We start from the raw sequence: 21,486 nt of genomic DNA, 5'->3' as shown, positions 1-21,486 counted from the left end.
AGCGGCGGGATCAGGAGGGCAGGAGGAGGGCCTATACGAGGGGTATGTATAGGAAGGCTGAGCAAGAACATGAGGGGCAGGGACCCAAAGCTGCAGGGAAGCAGCAGGGGACCCCAGGGGCACAGGGGGTTGGACGAATGCCTCTTTAAAAAGTCTGAACTCTGGCCTGGGGAGGTTCCCCAGAGAACCCCATGGTGGGCCCGCCAGTAAATGAGGCCAGAATCCCAGGGGCACCCAGGAGGCAGCAGAGAAGAGGAGGCCCCTGAGGAACGAGAGGCCATGGCAGGGACACATGTGCCCAGGCCTGCCCTTGTCCCCTCTGGACATCGGCCAGCAGCCCCGGCCGGTGGGGACCACTGGCTCCTGCTGACACCGGGAACATCTGCAGGGGCACAGGGTCCGGCCCCTGCCAAGCTAGCAGGACTGTCTTTTATTTTATTGTGTTGATCTGAGGGAAAAGAAAATATAACAAACCGGTCCCCAAGTGACCAGTGAGGATCAAGGGCCTGGAGGACAGTGAGGAGGAGGGGTGGGACCAGAGTCCAAGGGAGAGGCATCTTTCTTCCTCCCCACCCCCACCCCCTACAGGATAGACAAAATGGTGATGTGGAGACTCCTACCATCATCTTTCTCCCGTGTTTACAGATGGGGACACTGAGACTGGGCAGCTGTTGGCTCCAACCCAAGTCTCAGATGGAGGGAAGAAGGACATGTCACCCTTTGTGAAGGTCCTAGGTAGCCACTGAGGCCCAGTGAGCGTGGCGGGCCGGTGGAGGGGGTGCTGGCTCAGGGGGCCCGGCAGGAGGCCACCCACCGTGGGGAACCCCAGCTCAGGGGAGAGCTCTATGGGGCACGGCACGCAGCAAGACTTCTGCGGGACAAATGAATGAAACTTACTTCTTACAGATCAGGAGCCCGGAACATGGTGACTTTGAAGACACAGACCACTCTTCCCTGGCAGAGAAAGACAAATGTCAACAGAGAATGAAAGGCCACACATCTCCCTGTCCTAGAGGACAGTCCAGGGCCTGGGCTCACTCATGGCTCAGCAGGGACAGTGGGACAGCCCGTCACAAGGGCTCAAACACTGAGACCCCTTCTCTGGGGCCTGTGTGTCCCTGTGTCCCCCCGCCCTGCTGCACCTGTGACTCTGGGGTGCCAGCCTCTGCCACCACTCTGGGAAGTGGGAGCCCCGAGCCCCGAGTCACGACTGCCCTCCCCAGGCCTCTCCACACTGAGGAATTGATGTCACCTATCTCTGGGGGAAGCAGGGCAACTCTTGGCTGTGCCTGGTGACGACAGGCATGATATAATGTTTTAATAATAATATAATATAATGTTACCCTTTCCATCAGCGTCAGGATGCCCAGGCTCCCGTGCCCGGCCCCACCTGGAACCGCCCACCCTCCACGGGAAGGTCGAACCCTAAGCTGGGCCTGCCGCTGAGCATCCCGGTCCCAGCTAGCACCACATTCTCGGCCTCTCCATTCCAGGACCAACTCAGACTCCCCTCTGGCTCCAGGAGGGTTTGAGGCCTCCGCCAAAAGCTTGGAGGAAGAGCTGATGGGGCTGAGCAAGCTCACTCCAGTTTCGTTCGAGAAGCAAAACCGAACCGCGGAATTCTGTTTGCAGACCATGGGCCTGCTCAGTGACAGCTGAAGGTTTGTTTTCAATCTTCACTTCCCTGCTTTGCGAGGAGGCCCCAGCGACCCCCACAAACCAGACCCGGCTCTGGCCAGTGGCCACGGGGTTTCAAATTTTCAAACAGGCCTTTTGCAAGACGTTCAGTTTCAAGCCCTGGTCCAATTGCCCACATCCTGTCCAAACGTCCTGGGGGAGTGAGATTTATTTAAGGAGGAATAAAATCTCCATGTTCATGTCCTTGAGTGAAAACACGCTCCGTCCCAGGCAATTTCAAGGATTAAGGTTACATATCTCTTAATGAGTCGCAGGCGGAAGGCAAAGTGGAGTTGGCTGGAGAAGAGGACAGGCCTCAGTAATGAGGAGGTGCTATTTCCCAGCTCTAAGGACCCCAGTTCTCTGCCAGGAATAGAATCTGCCCCAGAATGGCCTCACAATCCTTCTTATGTGCGTCCATTCATGGTCTCATTCAACCAGCTTCTGACAGATGAACCCACCACTCTGTACAGGTTTTGTCCCAGACAGAGTGGGGTCCAAGACACCCAAGACCAAGCACCCACCACCAGGCTGGGAAGGCGAACACCTACACCAAGCACAGGAGAGGTTTCTGAATGGAGGTCAAGTTCATGGCCATGCAACCGTTCCAAATGTGGGGTGACCCAATCCACCAGGGGGAGACAGGACAAGCTGTCCAACTACTGAGCAGTGTGAGGACAGGGTCAGAGCAGGAGCATGTGCAAAGGCACAGAGATGCAGATGCACAGACTCAGGGAGGGTCTGCAGGGTGCCACACAGGGTCAGGAGTGTGTGGTGGAGGCAGGATGGCAGGCCAAGTCATGAAGAACCTGAGCCCAAGCTCCTGGGCTTCCAGAACACAAAAGAGGGCTCTAGGGAGCATGGATTCTTTTTCATGCATTCTAGAAAAATCTAGAAGGATTGTACTAACTGCAGCAAAGAAAAAAAAAAAAAAACCAAAAAACTGGAAGAGGGGCAAAAAGGCCAATCTGGAGGCTGATGCCAGCCCAAGATGAGGGAAGTCTGGACTGGTGTGGTGGAAGGGATGCCAGAGGTGGCCTCTGGGACTCCCTGGAGACATGCTGATGGGGCAGGACTGAAGTCGGAGGTGGAGGGAGGGAGGCATCGGTCACGGTGTGCCGACTGCCAGGTGTGCTACTGAACACCCAAGGGATGCTAGTGACACTAGGGTTTCTCAGGCGGCCGTTTTAAGAGACTCAGAATGCCATGTGGTGGAGGGAGAAGAGATCAACATGTATTCCAATGTACCCTTGGTTTGTCATCTGTCAGTACTTCTAAGACAAAACCTTGGATATTGATGGGCAGCTCAAACCCTGACCCTCAGCGGAGCCATCCTTAACAAGCACAGGGCTTGCATGAGACGCAATGTTTGGCTGCTCACCACTGCCCAGGTAATAACCAAGCAGCTGCGACACAGACCCCACAGTCCACTCACCCCTCTTTCCTCCAAGGATCTCTGAGGACCCCCAAGACCTGATCGCAGGGAGCCACAGCCATCCACCAGTTCTGCCCGTGGCTGTGGCCCAGCCCTCTCAGAGCACCCCAGAACATGGAAGAGAAGCAGAGGGAGCTTGTCATGAGGGCCAGCCCAGCCCAGGCAGCAGGCAGGTCAACCAAGCTAATGGCAACTTGGCTTCATAGAACTCATCATGAGTGTAATAGAGGAATTTTGCAGGGAGAATTTGTTTAAAATCTATCTCCCAGCCAAGACTAGGAGCTTCACAAGGGCAAAGAGAGGATATGGCTTTTTCTTGCCATTTATATGCAGCATCTGGCACCATAGAAAGAGCCCGATGTTTTCTGAATACATGAAAGAATAGACAATTAAATCACCAAACATTTTCTCAAGTCGACCTTCTGGTGGGCTACATGACACAGAGAAGACTCTATCCTCAAGGAGTTCATTCCCTTTGGGAGAAACCAGCAGGTCATAATGAACCCCATAACACGGGCTCCATCAGGAGTGTCAGGACGTACTGTGAGTACAACAGGGTGATTCTGGACAGAAGGACATGAGGAGCCAGGAAGACAAAGGGCTATGTGAGCGTGAGGCAGGTTACGGGTGATAGACCTTAGCATAAAGCTGAGCAATCATCGTTAAACACAGACTAGAATCAACTGGAAGCTGTTGACTGCTGTGAGATCCAAACAGCTCGTCCACCTAGCAGTCCTGGGGAATGTGAGAGCCCACGTCCCATCCCCAACATCCACACACTTGCCAGTCACACCTTTGATTCTAGCCTATAAGCCACCAATGGTCATCCTTCTGCCCACCCTCAGCATTTGGGGGACCCGGAGAGGCCAGAGGCTGCCCTGATGGGAGATAGCCAACCCAGAAGACTCAAAGTTAGGGTCCCAGATGCCCACAATTAAGAACAGGGGGAGATATCTACCTGATTTAGTCTGAAGTAGAAAGGCCAGTGATTTGAGCTGAGATCAATCGTCAGGAAGGAGAAGGCCATATTCCAAGCCAAGTGACCAGGTTCCATCACAAAGGCCAAAGGATGCAAAACCAGGAGTGAGATACGGAATCCAGGGTCGGGAGCCAGCAAGACAGGAAAGGGAGAGGAGTGGTTAATGTCAGCCATAAAGTGAATATAAAATTATAACATATAATGCAGGAGGGAGGGAGGATGTCATACAAGGGGTGGGGGGTGGGGCAGAGGGTGGGTCTTGTGCAAATACCCCACATGGGGCAAAGGTGTTGCCAACTTACTTTTCTTGTCATCTGCCCCAGGCAGAATGGCACGTTATGCTGCCTTAAAGGTGCATGGTCTGGGCTGGTCCATCCCATCCAAACTGGCATTCCTCCAGAACTTTGTTGGCCTCGCTATTCTTCTGGGACAGGGGAATCTGGGTATTACTTGGCTATCATTTGAGAGCTTTCAAATACATACAGCTGAAACCACCGATTACAGCTACTTCAGGTGATTTCTGAGGCTTCTGTTCCCTCCCAGGTACAATAGTGTGGGCCTTCTAACAAGCTCCCGCTGGACAAGGTTAATTCCCATAACAGCCATTACCCTCATCAAGCAGATGAAGCTGAGGCCAGAGATCCAGAGGCACTTCCCGTCTAACCCAGAGTCCTGCAACGACAACCAGAGGAAATCGGTTTGCTTGCACAGGCAAGGAGCAGGCCCACTTGCTGGAGGCATAAAAACAAGACCAGGTTATTTTCAACGTCCTGTCTTGGCAGAGACAAGAGCAGCTTTCGGGAAGACCCAGGGCTTCCATTCCCCCATGCCAAGCCAATGTTGCCCAAGGATGGGCCAATGTCCAGGACGGTCAGAACTGCCAGTATCCTGTCTCACTGTCTGGCACCGAACCTAGAAGCTGGACCCGAGGGAGAATGTGGACTTGCGTAGGAGGATGCCACAGACCATCTGACACACAGCGCACTTCCCCATAGAACAGTTCCCAGACTATGCGGTGAAGGGCCATCCTAGTTCCACAAAAGCACATGTATTTTTAGTTATTCATTAATTCATTCAGCAATAATTTACTGGGCGCCTCCTAGGCTCCGGGCCGGGCAGGCGCTGGGGATATGGAGAAGAATGTGACCTGGTTCCTGGCTCTCGGGGCACATCCGTTTAGTGATGACATGTACACAAATGCCGGTGATGGAGTAGAAGGGGCGGGTGCCCCAGTGGAGGCATTTACAGCGTGCCATGAGGTTGGGGTGTGGCTAGCTCTCTCTGGAGAGATCGGGGAATGGATCCCAGTGTGAGCTCACTCATGCCCTGCCTCACACGTGGATCACTGACTCACTCACTCATTTCTCAACTCACTGATTTACTCACTCATTCATTCAGTGAAGTTGTTCTTGGATTACATTCACATCCACTGACTCATTTACTCACTCGCTAATTCATTATTTTATTCACTCACCCGAATATCCATTCCATCCCTCCATCCACTTGCTAATTCATCCGCTCATTAATTTGTCTCATTCATGGACTTATTTATTTACTCATGGGTTAAATTATTCAACTTCTTCCTTCTTTCGCTAATTTATTAATTTCTTCACCCACTCAGCTTTTGGCTTATTAATTAATTCATTTGGTTACTCACTCATTGATGCATACATTGACTCATGGGTTCATTCATTCGCTCATTACTAATTAATTTTCAATTCTCTAGTAATTCAGGAGCTCATTCAGGGATTCACTTATTCATTATCTCATCCATTTGTGCACTCGTCCTTACTGAGTCCTTGAGCTGCTTGTCTTTCACTCATTCATTCATCACTCACTCATTCTCCTTCTGACAGTTTTACTTACACATGGTCTCATCCATGCATTAACTCATCAATTAATTCATCATACATTTATGCACATTTCGTTACTCAACTCATTGTCATGTGTTAACTCATTTGCATACTCTGCATTTTCATCAATATTTTCCCTTTGTTTACTCAAAGATTCAGTCATTCACTAACTCACTGCATCATTCATTCTCTATTTCATTCACCATTTATTCCATTTCTCATTCAACAAAGGTCTATTCATGTGCTCTGCGAGCTGGGCATAATGGGCAGCACAGTGGATAAGAAGGTGAAGATTCCTGACTTCCCAGAGCTCACAGCCTGGGAAGTAAGTTTTTCATCAGCCCAGGGGTCATCTCTCTCATAAAGCATCTGATACTTAACGACTGAGCTGAGGGCCCACCTTCTGTGTTCCTGAAAACCCATGTACTTGCCCAATTATATTGAATTGTTACATTTATAAATTAGTCTCTACCTAATCCCAAAGAGCTACCTAATGACTGGAACTAAACTGGATTCGGATACAAGTGCTATGACCAACACGGAGACTCACATGGATTTGGGGCGATGTTTGTTGAGCTGAAATTAATAGCTTATTAGTTATTTTAGCACTCTCTCAGACATCAAGGGCCAGAAAATTTTAGAATAGGGAATTCCTGCCACTACCTCCAAATAAGTCATCAGTATTTGTGACTGAGACAGAGGAAAGAAATAATCCAGGTGAGTAGCATGCAAAAATATCTAAACTATTTCAATACAACATGCAGACTAGTACTGCATGCTATTATATACTACTAAAACAAAGATAAAAGAGGTAAATGCTTTATTTCATAAATGTCCGTGGTGCAGACCTATAATAACTATAATCCTCATTTCAAATCACATTTTCACCACTGGTCCAGGATTTTGCCTCCTGTGATTTAATTTTTCCAAGATCGATTTATCAAAATAGTAACAGCAGCAGCAATGGTAATAGTAACATCCATGAACCCACCAAAGCAGAAGAATGAAAACAACGAATATTTTAGCAACTGTGTCTGTCCTTATTATACACAGAGGCAAAGATTAAATATTTTCTGTTAAATGGATCTCAGAGAAGCAAAATTGGGTTGATCCTAATTCTTGTTTCAGAAGATTTTACCATTGGGATACTCTTGACCACTTTAATTTTCTTTATGTATGGATTTTTCCTTGCTTATTAATTTAGTCAGTTACTCCTTTTCAAAAACAAAGTAACAGCAAAGAATTTATTTCTAAACAAGAGGGGAAATTTTTACTGGTAAGTCTCTCTACATACTCCTTAAACAGAGTAGTGAAATAATTGACCCAAGTGAAACAAATCCTTGTCTCATGAGTACTCACATCCTTTGCCATCAGTGGCCATCGTAATTTTTCTAGCATATTTGCTTTTAATTTGCTCAATTATTTATTATTTTTAATAAAGTAATAAAACCCAAAGAAAATACAATCAGCCCAAGGACAAGATCTTTGACTATGACCAGAAGGTGTCTATAATCTTCTTAATCTGAGAGAGAAAAGCCCAAATCTATTTTTTGAATGGAGATCTGTCTGTTGTTGTTATTTTATAGTTTTGCAAAATGAATTAAGCAGGACCTTGTGAGGATACATTCTTATCACTGGTCCATGCATGGTCTTCTTCAATTTCATTTCATGATTGCATGAAGCTAATTATTATTTTTAGATAATATAGTCATCCCCCATGAATAAAAAGACAAAACTGTAAATAAAAACTCAATCTACTACTTACCGTAATCTTTACTCTCCTTAGCCACATTGGTCACAGTCAGGGTCTTCATCATTAAATATAATGACTGAAGCAGCCAATATGTGGCCATTCAAGGGTACAAGGCAGACATGAGAAAGAATAAAATATATTCATCACTGGCTCATACTTGGCACACACTCATTTAGTTAACCATTTGTTCAATTTTAACTTTTTCTTTCTTCATAAATCAAACATATAGGAATCCTAAGAGCAGAACATTGACCATTAAATACCTTGGTCTAGCTGCTTCTTATGCAAAGTGGTAACAACTTAATCTACATATTTTTTTTCTTAATGGACCAATGTATATCAGAACTGAATTAGTAGCATTTCCTGTTTTATAACAAATCCTATGAATTGGTCCACATTTTGACCTATTTTTCTTTACCTTATCTGTTTATTGATCCATTCTTTTATTCACTAATAATATAAAATCAATATCCATGATTCTTAAACTTTCCTGAGATCATTCCCCCAAAGTCATACACTAGTTCTTTTTTTGCATTGGACCTCAGTGGTTCAAAAAATGATTGATCATAATTTTTATTCAGATGCATTCCATTCACATCATCGGTCCAGGGGTGGCCCTTCTGCCTTTACCTTTTAGATATTACACTGAACCATTTTTAGGTGTTATAGTGAATAACCATATCATCCTATTCAACAACTAGAATACTGACTCCTGAAATGAGTAACAGCCTAGATCTTTATCAAGAGAGGAATGTTTAAATAATCAGTGGGACTAAATAAATAAATAAATAATCAGTGAGACAAACAAAATGAGACTGGAAGTTTTGAAATGGATGAAAAAAGCTAAGTTTTTTTACTTGAACTTCATTTGTGCTACATTGGATTAATTATAAGCTGTGGTTCATAATAGATTCGCATTCTTGGTCTATGCATGACATTTTAAAAGTTAATTTACATTTATTGTTTCCTTTCATTTTTGTTTACATTTTCCATATATATTTTTTATTTGAGTATAGCCAACACACAATGTTACATTAGTTTCAAGTGTACAACACAGTGATTCAACAATTCCTGGAGGGAATTATGTTAAGGAAAATAAGTCAGAGAAAGGCAAAGAGTGTATGATTTCAATTATATGTGTAATCTAAAAAATACACCAAAAGAATAAACAAAAATCAGAGTCAGACCTATGCATACAGGGAACAAACTGACAGTCACCTGAGAGGCAGGGATGGGATGGGCAAAATGGGTGAAAGGGGTGGGAGATACAGACCCCCACTGTGGAATGGACAAGTCACAGGGGTAAAGGCAGAGCATAGGGAATATGGTCAGTGGTATTGTAAGAGTGTTGCATGTTAACAGATGGAAAGTTCTTTTGGGTTTTTTTTTTTTTTTTTTTAGATAATATGAAAACCCACAAACTAACCACCAAACCAAGAACTTTGTTACTTACGTAGGATGACATACTCCTTCCCTGCAGTGATAAGGCAAAGATCCTCATGATTGGAGAATAATTTAATTAGCTATGGTGCATCCATCCTGCAGAATGTAAAGAGGATGTTGACAAACCAGATTTGGGTTTTAATTGTCGAACATGAGGGAACCGTGACAGAAATTTCTCGGAAACAATGATGCATGCCACATTATTACATCTGGATTATGAATAGACCACCATTTTATTAATTAATATGTTAAGTTATCCATTTTAATAATATAATGAGCACCACTAAATAAACCACCCAGCAAAGAATGAGGAGTGCTGCAGATTATTGACTCTGGGTCTTGCACCCTCAGAGATAAAAGGTTAGAACTTCTTTTTTAAAGGGGTATGTGTTATGCTAGATCAGATTTATCATGAACCTTGGTTTGTAACACAATCTCATCATTGGTCCTTATGTGGCCTTCTTTGATTATATTCCATACTTTTTAATCATACAGCCAACCCTGAATACCCTAAATAGCCCCAACAAAGACAAGAATCTAGACTGTTACTTACACTGAATCAAAAAGGTCTTGATCATTACAGAATCATTTCAAGTGTGTCCATTCTGTAGAAGAAAGCAGATGAAGGAAAAAAAGGGAAAATAAATATGAATTCTTTTTTTTAATTTTTAAATTTTTTAATTTAAATTCTAATTGGAAAAAAAATAAATTCTAATTGGTTAGGGGCACCTGGGTGTCTCAGTGGTTGAGCATCTGCCTTCAGATCAGGTCATGATCCCAGGGTCCTGGGATTGAGTCCTGCATCAGGTTCCCCGTGGGGAGCCTGCTTCTCCCTCTGCCTTTGTCTCTGTCTCTCTCTGTGTGTCTCTCATGAATAAACAAATAAAATCTTTAAAAAATAAAAAAATAAAATAAATTCCAATTGGTTAAAGTATGGTGTAATATTAGTTTCAGGTGTACCATATAGTGATTTAACACTTCCATATAGAGGTCCAAACACATTCATCATTCTTAACCAGTACACTACCAGTCACTATCAATGATTCAAGCCTGTGAATTCTTTTCTTTTTTTAAGATTTTATTTATTCATGAGAGACAGAGACAGAGATAGGCAGAGGGAGAAGCAGGCTCCACGCAGGGAGGCTGATGTGGGACTCAATCCCAGGACTCCAGGATCACACCCTGAGCTGAAGGCAGGGGCCAAACCATTGAGCCACCCAGGGATCCCTAATTCTTTTCATTTATATCTTGCCTATTGGTTTATTCACTAATTTACTATTTACTCATGAAGAAATACATATGAATCTGAAAACCCCAGTATAAGAGCCTTGACATCCCTAATATCCATCTATAAAATCATTTCCCACAGACATCAGATCTGTTTCTTAAATCAGCCTCAGTGTTTCACATACGGACATCTCAACATAATGTTTCACATCATTCCCATGTTTATTACTAGGTCCTGTTTGGCTTTCTTTAATTATATTTCCTAGTTCATTTTTTTTAAGATTTACTTATTTATTTGAGAGAGAGAGAGAGAACACACAAGCAAGGGGAAAGGCAGAGGGAAAGAGAAAATCTCAAGCAGATGCCCCACTGTGGTGGGAGCTCAACTCAGGGCTTGGTCTTAAGACCTAAAGATCATGACCTGAGCCGAAATCAAGAGTTGAACACTTAACTGAGCCGCCCAGGTATCCCTATTTCCTACTGGTTAATAATGTATTCATTACTCTTAAATTGCCCAAACTGAGACAAGAACTCTGACTATTACTCACACACACTGGTCTCCATGCTCTTAAGACAACCATTGAGTTCGAGGCCATGACAGAATGCCAGAATTGGTGTAGCAGTGTCCATTCTGAGGAGTATAAGAGCAAGCAGAAAATAAAGTGTGACATCTTCTACCCATTGGTCCTTCGTATTTCACCTTTCATTTACTCAGCCATTTAATATTAATTTATTGTGCTATTTGCTTACTTTTCTCTTAATAAAACAAATGTCGAACTCACAATTAGTTGATTCAGAACAACAAAACTGATTATTACTTATCAGTACCTATGTAATCCTTAGCCAAAGGGGTAACACCCTTGGTCCATTTATTATCCATTCCACATAATATTAATAGTATTGCTTTCCTTACCACATCTTTCCATAATTTGAAATATGCCTCACTCTGTTTACCTTTAAGTATTTAAATTTTTTATTGATCCTTCCATTGATTCTTTTATATTAATATGATTATAATCTATGAGCCATAACTTTAGAAGCAAAAGATTCTTACATATCTCTAACATCTATCTATAGGATATTTTCCAACAATAAGAAGAGACTAGATTTCTATAGTATTAGTGTTGGACCTCAGAGTTCCAGACATGTAGTAGTCATCATCCATGACTCATACCGCCACCAGTGGTCATCATTGATCCAGACTTGGCCCTCATTTTAATTTGTGTCTACATGAATTTTATTAACTCATCAATAATATTAAAATAAATACCTAAAGTCATAAAACATGAGAGTAAGATCCATAAGTATCTCTAACATCTGTCTATAGAAGTATTGCTCATGGCAATATACCTCTTTCATTAATTTATTTCAATGCTGCATGTAAAAATTAATCAAAACAATGCCTCACATCAACCCCATACTTATGCCAGGGCAATGGTTAACCTTCAAAATTTATATTTCATATTTTTAAAATAATATGTGAATGCCTTTAAAAAACAAACACTGAAACCAAGACAACAACCTTGACTATTACTCACATTGGTCTCCATGATCTTAATGCAGAGATGTAACCATGGAGCTCACAACCATAGAGGATGCTTACATCAGCTCAAGGGTGTCCATTCTAAGGCTTACAAGGCAGAGGAGGTGATAAAGAAAGGTTGAGACATTATCTGCATTGGTCCTTGCATTCCACTTTTTATTTAACCAGTCATTTAGGTAGTTATTTGGGATAACATTTTATCTTCTCTAAAGTAAACAGTATAGGTCTTGCCATTGACCCAGAACATGAGCACTGACTATTGATAACACTGTCTATATTATCTTTAGTTAAAGAGTAACACCCTTATGCCATTTACTTCCTAATGAATATCAGAGTTTTCAATATATATCAGCAGTATTTCTTGTCTCATCAGATATTTTTATAATTGAACAATGCTTAATGTTATTCATCTTTACCTATACATTTTTAATGTTCTTTCATTGATCCAATTGTAATAATAGTTTGAAAATGCATGAGCGCAAAGACCAAAATGAAAGCCTTGTATTCTTCTGACATCTGTTTATATAATCATTTCAAAAAGAGAAAATGGACTAGATCTCTTTTGGGTTGGACCTCAGAGTTCCAGACACGTAGCATTCATCGTATATGACTCATACGCCACCAGCCGTCATCATTGATCCAGGATTAGTCCACTTTCTCTTCATTCATTTCTATATTTATTAATTCATTAATTCACTAATCATACTTTTAAACTCCATGACTCATAAAAACTGAAAAAGAGTCCTGGTATCTCTAATCTGTATATAGAATCATTCTCATATCAATATATCTCTCTCATTAATATCCTTAGATTTTCATATACACATCCATTGATAGAATGCTTCAAATCCACCCTGTATTTACCACTAGTCTACAATTGGCCTTATTTGATTATCTTTCAAACTTTGTTACACATTAAATACTCTTAAATAAAGAAATCAAACCAAAATAAGAACATTGATTATTACTCACATTGGTCTCCATGCCCCTAACAAATAGATGGAACCAGAAGCTCAAGACCATGAAAGATGCTTACATCCTCTCAAGTGTTTCCATTCTGAGGAGTACAGAGCAGAACAGATGATAAAATATATATATATATATATATATATGCCTTCTCTCCATTAATCCTTGCCTTTTAATTTAGACAATCATTTATGCAATCATTAATTTCAAGTATATTTATTTCATTTCCTCCTAAGAAAATAATTTTCAACTTGCCGCTGACCCAGGACATAAACGTTTGTCTGTAATTAATAATATATTTCCCCCAACTTAAGAGGTAACTGTTATGCTGTTGGACTTCAGTGTTAACAATATATATTAATAGCATTTCTTGCCTTATCATGTATTTTTATAATTGGACATGCTTCATTCCACTTTTCTTTCTCTACTTCTTTCTTTCAATTCACTTATCGAGTTATAATAATGAAATGAAAAACAATGAACCCAAAGACCAAAAATATCTTTGTATATTCCTGATCTCTATATATAGAATCACTTTAAACAAAAGGAATGGACTAGATTTCTCTTCTGTCGGACCTCAGAGTTCCAGACACATATTCACCGTATACGACTCATACGCCTCAGTAGTCATCATTGATCCAGTATTGTCTCTCTTTTTCTTCATTCATTTCCATCTGTTTATTGACCATAATTCACTAATAATAGACCATAATTCACTAATAATAATTTGTAATCACTGTGATTCACAAAGACCCAAGAGGAGTTTTATCCCTAATCTTCATAATGAATAATTCTCATATCAATCTCTTTCATTAATTAACCTCAATTTTATATACATGCAATAATCAGTATAATGCACCATCTCAATCTCACATTTATCACTACTGTACAATTGGCCATCTTTTAAGTAATACTTTGAGTACTCTTTTTTTTTTTTTTTTTACGTTGAGTACTCTTAAACCACCCACCCAAACTAAGACAAACACTGTGTCTACTACTCACATTGGTCTCTGTGCTCCTAGCACACATATGCAACATGGAGCTCGTGACCACAGAAGGTGTTAAATCAACTCAAGTGTGTCCACTCTGAAGAGTACAGAACAGAACAGATGATTACTAAAAAACAAAAATAAATAAATCTTATCAACAGACCTTTGATTTCTGCATTTCAGTTATTTATTGATATATGTATTAATTTTCCACAAATATTTTTTCTCTTAACAAAAGGAATAATCTCAAACTTGGATCTGATCCAGAACAATAAAATTTACTCTTACTAAACAGTGTCTACATGATCTTAAACCAAAGAGATAACATTCTTAATCCATTTATTTCTGAATGAACATCAGTGTTTTCAGTTTTTAGTAATATTTTTTGCCTCACCACATAGGTTTATAATTGAAAAATGCTTCCTCTTCTTTATCTATTTATATTTGTTTGGTGGCTCTATCCCTGATTCATTAGTAATAGTGAATCTAAATCTGTGAATCTAAAATAATAACATGATATCTGTATACTCCTGACATGTGTCTAAGGGATCATTTCAAACAGGAAATAGACTACGTATTGTGTTGAACCTCATATGTATTGCTCATCATCCATAACTCATACACCTCCAATCATCATTGGTCCATGCTAGATCCTCACTTTTTTTATGTGTTTTACATTTACCCTCAATTAAAGCATTAATTCATAGATATTAATAAAAGACACACTTATTCAAGAAAAACATGAGCACAAGATGCCTGAATATCATTAATGCTGTTCTATGGAATCCTTTCCCATATATACTATATTTTTCCTATTTTATTAATCAACACAATGTTTCCTATTATATCTACTTTTGTGCCATGGATAACTTTATTATGTTTAATACTTTTTAACAATGCTGAGAATACTCTTAAACAAATTATTAAAACCAAGCTAAGATCTTTGACTATAACTCACCTTGTCTCTTTCCTGACACAGAGACAACATAATCTTAATTAAGGCAAAAGCTAAAATCAGCTCAGTGCATCCACTCTGAAGACACAATGATTTAAAAAAATGAGACATTCTCCCCGTTGACCCACAGTTTTCATCTTTCATTTACATAATCATTTAAGTGTTTATTAATGTATGGTAATATTTATTTTTCTCTCAATGCAATAAACATCAAACTCGCGACTGACTGACTCAGGGTGATACTACTACCTATCACCATCCATGCCACCCTTACTCAAAGGTGTAATATACTTGGTCTATTTATTATCCATTCCAGTGAATATTAATATTCATCTCCCTAACTATATATTTTAGTAATGAACAATGCTTCACCCTCTTCATCTTTATTCATTTATACATTTGCAAATTTATTCTTGCCATTGATTCTTTTATAATCATATTTTTAAAATTCATGAACACAAAGACCAAGGAAAAGATCACTGTAGAATGCTGAAATCTATCTACAAGTCTTAAAATATGGCAAATGAAAAAAATATGGTGAATGGATTAGAGTCTTTTTGTGTGGGACCTCAAAGTTCTAGACATGAGGTATTCATTGTATATGATTCAAAAACCACCAGTTATCATCACTGGACCATGATTGCCCATCTTCATTCTCATCTACATTTGTTTAGTAATTAATGAGGAAATCCATGTAAATCACAAAAACACAAGAATAAAGTCCTTGAAGATTCCATAATCACCTCTAGAATCATTCTCATAGAGATTAAATCTCTTTCATTTAACTGAACTCCATGTTTCATTTATGGATTAAACAACGTAATGCTCCATATCAATCTGATATGAAACATCACTATGGATAGCCTTCTTTGATTATATTCAGTACTTTTTAATAATTCAGTGAATAATTTTTTTAAAGCCACTCAAACTAAATCAAAAACTTTGACTATTACTCACATTGTTTTCCATGCTCCTAACACACAAAGATGAAACCATAGAGTTCATGACCTTGGAAGAGTCCTTAAATCAGGTCAAGAGTGTCCATTCTAAGGAGTACAGAGCATCACATCATAGCAGATGATAACACAATTAAGAAATTGTCTCCTTTGTACCCTGCTTTTTACCTTCATTTGTTTAGTCATTTTGGCAACCATTATTTGGAGTATATTTGATAAATAAATGACCAACTTTGACTTGAGACTGACCCAAAACAAACATTTTCTCTGTAACTTATACTATCTATATCACCATTAGCCAAAAAGGAAACAGTCATGTACCACTAATTTCTCTTTAAATTTCAGTGTTCTCAATTTATGTTAAAGTGTTTTTGTCTCATCACATATTTTTATAATTGTACAATGTGGAACTCTATTCTTTATGTTTTTGTTTATTGATTCTTCCATTGATCCCATTAGAACTACAGAATGAAATTATATACAAACAAGGAACAAATAGAAATTCATTCTGTATTTCTGAAATTTGTCTACAAGATCATTTCAAATAAGAGGAATAGGCTAGATTTCTGTTGTTTTAGGTCTCAAAGTTCCAGACACATACTATTCATTGCATATGGCTCATATGCCATCTGTCATCATCACTTGTGCAGGATTGGTCCATATTTCCATCATCTATTCCTTGTTTTTTTTTTTAATTTTTTATTGGTGTTCAATTTACTAACATACAGAATAACCCCCAGTGCCCGTCACCCATTCACTCCCACCCCCCGCCCTCCTCCCCTTCTACCACCCCTAGTTCGTGTTTATTGATTATTTCATTAATAAGAGTTTTATTTTTTTATTTTTTTAATAATAAGAATTTTAAATGCTATTACTTCACCCAATGGAAAAATTCAACAGGATGCTGTATATCCCTAATCTGTATATAAAATCATTCTAACATCAACGTATCGGTTTCATATATTCTCCTCAGAATTTCATATATGCATTAAAAATAATACTTCATATAAATCCCATTGTTATCACAGTTGGCCATCTTTGACTATACTTCAATTTTAATAATGCATTAAATACCCTTACACAAGCCACCCAAATGAGATAAAAACTTTGACTGTTACTCACATGATCTTTAGCCTCCTAACAAAGAGATGCAACATAGACTACAGAAGGTGCTCAAATCATCTTGATTTCTAAGAAGTACAAAACAAAGCAAGTGACTTTTAAAATGGAGACCATATACACTATGATTCTTGTTTTCTACATTTTATTTACTCAATTACTAAAGTATTTATAATTTTTCATAATGTATATATATTTTTTCTCTTAACAAAAGGAGAAACTCAGATTTGGAACTGATCTTGTACAACCAAACGGACTTTTACATATTACTGTCTATAAGATCCTAAGCTAAAAAGGTAAAATTCTTGTTCTTTTTATGTTTTAATAGGTATAGGTGTTTTCAATTTTTATTAATATTTTCTGCCTTAACACATAAATTCATAGTTGAATAATGCTTACCCTTCTTCTTTTTGATCTACATATTTTTATTTGTTTAATTGTTCTGTCAAAGAGCCATAAATAGTAAACCAAAATCTATTAATCTAAAATAAGACCATGACATTTGTGCATTTCTGACTTCTGTTAATAGGATCATTTCCAAAATAAGAGATAAGTCGATTAATTATGTTTTGTGTTGGACTTCAGAATTCTAGATACATTTTATTCACTGTCCCTGACTCATAAGCCACTAGTCATCATCAACGGGCCATGTGAAGTCCCATTTTTCTTCATTCATTTCTAAATTTGTATCAAATCATTAATTTATTGATAATAACAAAATATACATGATTCATGATAACACAAGAACAATATCCCTGAATATCCCATCCCTAAAATCTATGAATACAAATCTTTCTCAAAACACTGTATCTTTCTCATTAAGTGACATCAAAATTGCACATTATTAATCAATATTTCATATCACATTAATAGGTGGGCCATATATATCTTTTTAAATTAGACTTAATACTTTAAAATAATACAGCGAATGCCTTACATAAGTGACCAAAACCAAGACAAGAACTTTGACTATTACTCTACTGAGGTGTCTTTCTGAGAACAGAGATAATGTAACAATTTTGATGGCAGAAAAAGGCTTAAGTCCTGCTTGTTGTTTCTGAAGAGTATCAAGCAGAAAAGATGATAAAAAGATTGAGTCATTCTTTCTACTGATCTATAATTTCTATACTTCATGTATATTGTCATCTGGGTATTAATTACTTTATAGTAAAATTTATTTATCTTTCTCTCAATACAATAAACATCAAACTTTCAACTGACCTCAGGGTTATACTGACCACGACCTATCACTGTCCATGTCACCCTTACTCAAACATTTAACAGACTTGGTCAACTTATTATCCATTCCAGTAGATATTAATATTCATTTTCCTGACTATGTATTTTAATAATGAACAATAATTCACCCTCTTCATCTTTATTCATTTATACATTTGCTAATTTATTCTGTCATTGATTCTTTCATAATTACATTTTTTATAATTCATGAACACAAAGACCAAGAAAAAGATCACTGTATAATCCTGAGATCTGTCTATGGTATGACTTAAAATATGGGGAACAGACTAGATTCCTTTTGCACTGGCCCTCAGAGTTCCGCACAAATATTATGCATCATCTATGACTTATGTCATCATCATGGTCCAAGATTGGCTGTCTTTCTGACCACTCGTATCTATATTTCCTTATTGATGATGTGTGTATTTCTAATTAATTAATGAAGAAATACACACAAATCACACCAAAAAAATAAGATCTTTCACTATCCCTAGCATTAATCCACAATATCCCCATAATATAAACAGGCTAAATCCTTTTCATTAACTGAACTTAGTATTTGTTTCTTTATGGATTACTTACTTTAATGCCTCCTATCAATCTGATATTGAACATTGGCATGGCTAGCCTTCTTTGAACCATTCAAACCAAGAAAGAATTGTGACTATTACTCACATTGATTTCTATGCTCTTAACAGGTAGATGCAAACATAAAGATCATGACTGTAAATGAATCCTTAAATAGGCTCAAGTATGTCCATTCTGAGAGTAAGGAGCAGAGCAAATGATAAAAAATTAAGACACCGATCCATTGATCCATACATTATACCATCCATTTATATACTTTTTATGTTAATATACTTTTCTTAATACATCAAATGTAAAACTTGAAACTGACAGCAGTAACTGACTGTTACTTATACTGTTCTATTACCATCCTTTCATCAGAGATCCAGCGGTCTGTTTACTGTCCATTCCAAGTTATAATATTATTTCTTTTTGTACATTCCTGATGTACAGTTAAAAGAGTCAATTCAAACAGAGGGAATGAACTAGATTTCTTGCATGTTGGACCTCAGAGTTCCAGACACGTATTCATCACATACGATTCATACGCCACCAGTGGTCATCATTGATCCAGTACTGTTCCTCTTATTTAAATGTATTTTGCACTTTTTAACAAATAATCTTAAAATACAACACACTGAAACCAAGAAAATAAACTCAACTGTTACTCACATTAATTTCTGTCCTCCTATTATATAGAACCAACCATTGAGCTCTTGACCATGGAAGATGTTAAATCAGCTCAAGTGCATCATTCTGAGGAATACAGATAGAATAGAAGGAAAAAAGAAAGAAAGAAAGAAAGAAAGAAAGAAAGAAAGAAAGAAAGAAAGAAAGAAAGAAGAAGAAGAAAGAAAGAAAGAAGAAAGAAAGAAAGAAAGAAAGAAAGAAAGAAAGGAAGAAGAAAGAAAGAAAGAAGAAAGAAAGAAAGAAAGAAAGAAAGAAAGAAAGAAAAAAGAAACCTTTCTGAATTTCATTAATTAGGTATTTATTACTTTTTCTTAATACGTAATTTTTATCTTAGCAAAAGGAAAAACTCAATCTAAAGATTGACCCAGAAAAATAAAATTCACTCTTCCTCATCATGTGCCTATATGAACCTTAGCCTCTTGATTCACTGATTCCTTAAAGGGTATCAGATAATATATAAATATAATATAAAAATTATATCTTTTGCTTCACTACATACATTCATAATTGGACCATGCTTCACCTTCTTCTTCTTAATATATTAACTTATATTTATTTAAATATTTCTATCATTATTCCATTAATAATAACTAATCTATGAAATCAATATAAGAATATGATTTTGTATATTCCTGACATCTCTTCAGGGAAACAATTTCAATGGAGGAAATACAGTGATCATGTCCCATATGGGACCTCAGAGTTTCAGACACATATTTTTTTATCCTTGATTCCTATGTTTCCAGTCATCATCATCGCATCATGGCTGTTTTTCTTTGTTTCTTCATCAGTATTGATTAAATTATGAATTCATTAGTAACAATACATGCTTCATAAAAACCCAAGAACAAATACTGAATATCCATAACTATGGTTTACAGAATAATTTCTCACTTAGACTATATCTTTTTCATTAAGAGACCTCGATCCTGCACATTATAAATTAATCAACATAATGTTTTATATCATATTTATCATTAGGTCATGGTAAACTTTTAAATTAATTTAATAATTTTTAATAATACCATAAATACTTTCAAACAAATGACCCAATCCAAGACAACAACTTTGACCATTACTCACTTTGGTCCCTCTCTACAGAGGCACCATGACAATTTTGATGAGACAAAAGCTAAAACTGGTTCCAGCATCTCTTCTAAAGAGTACTAAGCAGAAAAGGCGACTAAAATGTTGACACTTTCCACTGATTCATAGTTTTCATCATTCATTTGCATAATCACCTGGGCATTTATTAATTTATGGTAATATTTATTTTTCCCTTAATAAATTAAATGTCAAGGTTTTGACGGACTCAAACAATAAGTATTACTTATCACTATCATTCTCACTCAAAACATATACACTTGATCATTTTTTCCATTCCAATTATATCATATTTATTATTATATATTTTAACAATAAATAGTGTCTTATTCTTTTAAGATTTATCCATTTCATTTTATTTATATTGCCATTGATTTTTTTTTGAAGTACGGTTGACACACAATGTTACTTTATTTTTTTTATTTTTTTATTTTTTTACAATGTTACTTTAGATTCAGGTGTACAACAGAGTGACTTAACAACACTCTATACATTATGCTATGCTCACCACAAGTGTAGCTACCACCTGTCACCATACAATAACACAGGAAGCCTGTATCTGGAAACCTGTATCTCCCACTCCCCTTCACCCATTTTGCCTATCCTCTCCACCCCCTCCCCTTCTAGCAACCACCAGTTTGTTCTCTATATTTCTACCACTGATTTTATAATAATAATACTTTTAAACATTCATGTACACAAAGGCCAAGAACATGACCCTCACAAATGCCTGACATCCCTCTATAGGATCACTTCAAATGAGGATAAAGGACTAGATTTATTTTGTGTTGGACCCCAGAGTTCCAGATTTGTAGTGTTCATCATCCAAGACTCATATGCCACTACTTGTCATCATTTATCCAGGTATGTCCCTCATTATCTTCAATCATGTCCACATGTTTTTACTAATTCATCAATTCACTAATAATAATAAAATAAATACCTACAGTCACAAAAATTTGAAACAAGACCCCTGAATATCTCTGATATC

The 21,486-nt window shown here is 38.0% G+C and overlaps 2 long non-coding RNA genes, 8 other non-coding genes and 2 pseudogenes across 23 annotated transcripts in view; all 12 read right to left on the bottom strand.

Moving 5' to 3' along the window:
- Positions 1-891: 891 nt before the first annotated feature.
- Positions 892-13,992, bottom strand: LOC118355521 (uncharacterized). 2 transcript variants are annotated; one of them, XR_004818153.2, is made up of 10 exons: positions 13,879-13,992; positions 12,883-12,967; positions 11,906-11,997; positions 10,916-10,998; positions 9,694-9,745; positions 9,151-9,236; positions 7,710-7,773; positions 4,701-4,763; positions 4,071-4,515; positions 892-954 (listed from the first exon to the last, which is right to left on the bottom strand). It is a non-coding gene; the product is annotated as an uncharacterized LOC118355521 (long non-coding RNA). The 2 variants fall into 2 exon arrangements; XR_004818154.2 differs by having other exon boundaries at positions 4,071-4,512.
- On the bottom strand, positions 8,232-8,305 carry LOC112658193 (small nucleolar RNA SNORD113/SNORD114 family). The gene has a single exon (XR_003135587.1). It is a non-coding gene; the product is annotated as a small nucleolar RNA SNORD113/SNORD114 family (small nucleolar RNA).
- Positions 11,492-11,567, bottom strand: LOC112658135 (small nucleolar RNA SNORD113/SNORD114 family; annotated as a pseudogene).
- LOC112658134 (small nucleolar RNA SNORD113/SNORD114 family) lies at positions 12,478-12,552 on the bottom strand. Its single transcript, XR_003135535.1, has one exon. It is a non-coding gene; the product is annotated as a small nucleolar RNA SNORD113/SNORD114 family (small nucleolar RNA).
- LOC112658158 (small nucleolar RNA SNORD113/SNORD114 family) lies at positions 13,447-13,517 on the bottom strand. The gene has a single exon (XR_003135556.1). It is a non-coding gene; the product is annotated as a small nucleolar RNA SNORD113/SNORD114 family (small nucleolar RNA).
- A 455-nt stretch (positions 13,993-14,447) lies between the features above and the next one.
- LOC112658184 (small nucleolar RNA SNORD113/SNORD114 family) lies at positions 14,448-14,509 on the bottom strand (annotated as a pseudogene).
- Positions 14,510-15,382: 873 nt separating this feature from the next.
- Positions 15,383-15,457, bottom strand: LOC112658161 (small nucleolar RNA SNORD113/SNORD114 family). Its single transcript, XR_003135559.1, has one exon. It is a non-coding gene; the product is annotated as a small nucleolar RNA SNORD113/SNORD114 family (small nucleolar RNA).
- An 893-nt stretch (positions 15,458-16,350) lies between these two features.
- Positions 16,351-16,420, bottom strand: LOC112658186 (small nucleolar RNA SNORD113/SNORD114 family). The gene has a single exon (XR_003135580.1). It is a non-coding gene; the product is annotated as a small nucleolar RNA SNORD113/SNORD114 family (small nucleolar RNA).
- Positions 16,421-16,775: 355 nt separating this feature from the next.
- LOC112657025 (uncharacterized) overlaps positions 16,776-21,486 on the bottom strand; it is a 107,058-nt gene continuing 102,347 nt past the window's right edge. For 9 of the 13 annotated variants that reach the window (XR_007412562.1, XR_007412568.1, XR_007412569.1 and 6 more), the window contains 3 exons: positions 19,374-19,457; positions 18,810-18,896; positions 16,776-16,966 (listed from right to left, as the gene is read on the bottom strand). This is a non-coding gene — a long non-coding RNA (uncharacterized LOC112657025). The remainder of the gene's footprint in view (positions 16,967-18,809; positions 18,897-19,373; positions 19,458-21,486) is intronic. The other 4 variants (XR_007412567.1, XR_007412557.1, XR_007412563.1 and 1 more) reach the window with 1 other exon arrangement.
- Positions 17,470-17,544, bottom strand: LOC112658162 (small nucleolar RNA SNORD113/SNORD114 family). The gene has a single exon (XR_003135560.1). It is a non-coding gene; the product is annotated as a small nucleolar RNA SNORD113/SNORD114 family (small nucleolar RNA).
- On the bottom strand, positions 19,203-19,274 carry LOC112658142 (small nucleolar RNA SNORD113/SNORD114 family). Its single transcript, XR_003135542.1, has one exon. It is a non-coding gene; the product is annotated as a small nucleolar RNA SNORD113/SNORD114 family (small nucleolar RNA).
- On the bottom strand, positions 21,284-21,358 carry LOC112658157 (small nucleolar RNA SNORD113/SNORD114 family). The gene has a single exon (XR_003135555.1). It is a non-coding gene; the product is annotated as a small nucleolar RNA SNORD113/SNORD114 family (small nucleolar RNA).

The sequence above is a fragment of the Canis lupus genome, chromosome 8 (genome assembly GCF_003254725.2).
Source record: "Canis lupus dingo isolate Sandy chromosome 8, ASM325472v2, whole genome shotgun sequence".
Classification (NCBI taxonomy): Eukaryota; Metazoa; Chordata; class Mammalia; order Carnivora; family Canidae; genus Canis; species Canis lupus.
The sequence above is the reverse complement of the archived record's forward strand: the minus strand, read 5'-3'. Positions and strand labels throughout refer to the sequence as shown.